This window comes from Hemicordylus capensis, chromosome 5 (assembly GCF_027244095.1).
Source record: "Hemicordylus capensis ecotype Gifberg chromosome 5, rHemCap1.1.pri, whole genome shotgun sequence".
NCBI lineage: Eukaryota > Metazoa > Chordata > Lepidosauria > Squamata > Cordylidae > Hemicordylus > Hemicordylus capensis.
The window spans coordinates 117,549,656-117,552,441 of NC_069661.1; positions in this window are offsets into that span (position 1 = coordinate 117,549,656).

Sequence of the window (2,786 nt, forward strand, 5' to 3'; positions counted from 1 at the left end):
TCTCTCTAGCCCTGGGAATGTCATACTCTGATCAGCGTTTGGGAGGAAGAATGTAGGGACAGAAAAGGGACAGAGAGTAGACAGAATATGGACACAGAGAGCTGGGAGTCTTTTAGCTGGAGCTGACAAAAGCTGAAGTATTCTTGGTGTGCAGTTGCTCACTGGAGATCTGAGGCAGGATTAACCGCTGTGTGGCCTGCTGTAGGAGACTGCTTTCTTGCACTGTGTTTTTGTTCTCAGAATGAATTCCTGTTTAATAAACTGATTCTTTGGTTGCACCATCAAAGGTTTTCCAAACTCTTTCCAAACATGTGTGTAAAGTTATTTTCCTTTCAAATCCAAGAAGCATTTTTCCATTTCTGCAACTCATTAAAACTAGAAAAAATGGTCTCTCCTAAATTTTATAGAGATATTCCGGTACAATAATCAATTTACCTATTAAATGTATCCAGCATCTCTTTAATAAGAGATGCTATGTTGTTTAATAACAACATAGTGAAGTTAACCTGGGTGTCCAAGAAGAAAATTCTCCATTTTAAACTTGAGTTAATGTATGAAATTTTTGGTAAAGACTTATTCCCACCCTCTATCCTCAATCCATGATGGATATTTAGAGCAGAGTTTTTAAAAAGTAATTCCACTAGTTCATTTGAAAGTCTTTCAAGCAGAGAGACCGCTTTCTTGATGAATTTGATGTTAATTGCTAGTTCTGTCAAGGTAAAAGGTTGCATTTTACCATGATCACCCCTTTTCCCTAACATAATTATTCCCAAAGAGTCCATCTTGGAATCAGCAATGCCAAAACTTTGGCGGATAGACTTTCAGGCAAGGTGCAACAGAGATCTCCAGAGCAGCAAAGTGGATCTTGCTGCAGGAAAGATGCACAAGTTTCCCCTTTGCATGTTATCTCGAAGCAGTACAGGGTGTATACCTGAAGTGGCTGATACTCAAGGCCAGGAGGATAAGTGAAAATGTTAATTCCTGCCCATCATCTACCCTTGCAACAATATATTCTCTGGTATGGGTGTGTTTCACACCCCACATTTTTCTTAGTCACAGTCTTTTTGTCCTGTGCTATACAAGTGAGTGTATACTTTTGCTCCATTCACTTGGATAGGGCAGGGGAAAGGGTCTGATACTGGAAAAACCCTCAAAGCGAAAACAATCATCCTCTTGCCCTAGAGCAGGCCTGCTCAACTTATCCCCCCCCCCCAGCTGTTTTTGGACTACAGTTCCCATAATCCCCAGCCACAGTGTCCAATAGCCAGGGATTATGGGAATTGTAGGCCAACTTCTGCAAGAGGGTCGAAGTTGAGCAGCCCTGCCCTAGAGCCTTGGGACAGTAGAGTCGGAGAATGGCAGTCTGTCTATCCTATAGAATGGCAGTCTCAGCTGTGGTGTCTTCTGGAGCAGAGAAAGGAGGCTCTAATTGGGAAACCTTCAAAGACAAAACACAGTTGTCCTTCCCACCTAAAACATAATGGGGCATGGGCTAGATGTGTGTATTATAACACAGTTAAAAGGGAACTTGTGATACTTGGATTCAAAAAGCCACAATAAATACTGTCTAAGAAGCCAAGATAACATGTATACTCAACTAATCCATAAATATTTTAATACTATCACATCTCACAATAGAAAAAAATGTTTAAAAAGGCATTTTGCAACCTATTAATAAAAACTGTTCTTGCCACACCTAATGGTCAATATGTACACCATACAATAAATCTTAAATAGCTTTCATGCTCTCCACCATGCAGCCAAAGTTATAAATAATTATATAACATTACAAGTCTTTCCATGGAAGGGGCGGGGCATAAATCCAAAGCTCTACAATAAAATGAATCGTGTCAGTCACCAAGGTGTGATAAATACCAGAATATATCCAAAGTCCTCCCAGAAAAATTGGCCACTTTTATCTCAGCTAGTATCAGTGGAGAAACTATGCTTGTAGATCCTACTTCTTCTTGGGAGATGTAGGATCTACATGCATAGTTGCTCCATTGATAGATACTAGCTGAGATAAAAGTGGCCAATTTTTCTGGGAGGACTTTGGATATATTTCTGAGAGAACGCTTCTGAAGTCAAACCACTGAAGAAGACCGATTTCAGGTTGAAACATGTCTGGCCGTTGGATTTTATGGAAATTCTATGGACCCTCTCCCTTCAAGAAATGTATTTATCACTCCTTGGTGACTGACACTATTCATTTTATTGTAGAGATTCTATTTTTCCCCCCATGTTTATTATTTATTTATTTATTATTTATTTACTACATTTTCAACCACCTTTCTGCCTTGAAAAGGCACCCAACGGGGTTTACAATATTAAAAGAGGCAAATAACAAATTAATAAAATGTTGTCTCAGGCTGTTGGTCTTTTCAGGAGCTGAGGACAAGAGCTCCCTGGCCTGGGTGCATCCTTTCTTGCCTCCCTCTCAGGGCACAGTGGTCTTTCTATGCTCCTGGAAAGGTGGACAGTGAGGGGGGACTCCATATTTGTTTCTGTTGTCAGATGTGTGTATACCAGGATTACCATACATACAGTTTTGGCTAGGATAGCAGAATTGCTCAAGATTAAAAGACACCAATGAGAAACACTTGTGCATCTATTTGTTACTGCTTCTCATATGGGCAGTGCTCCCACTAAGGGCCAATGACATGTTACATTAAGGATGTGCTATGCAGCTGAGTGTTCCTCCCACCCCTACCCCACCCACACTAAATGGCACGTGCTGAGATGATCAAAATCAAGTCAACCCACCCCATCCCATCCCAGTGGCTGCT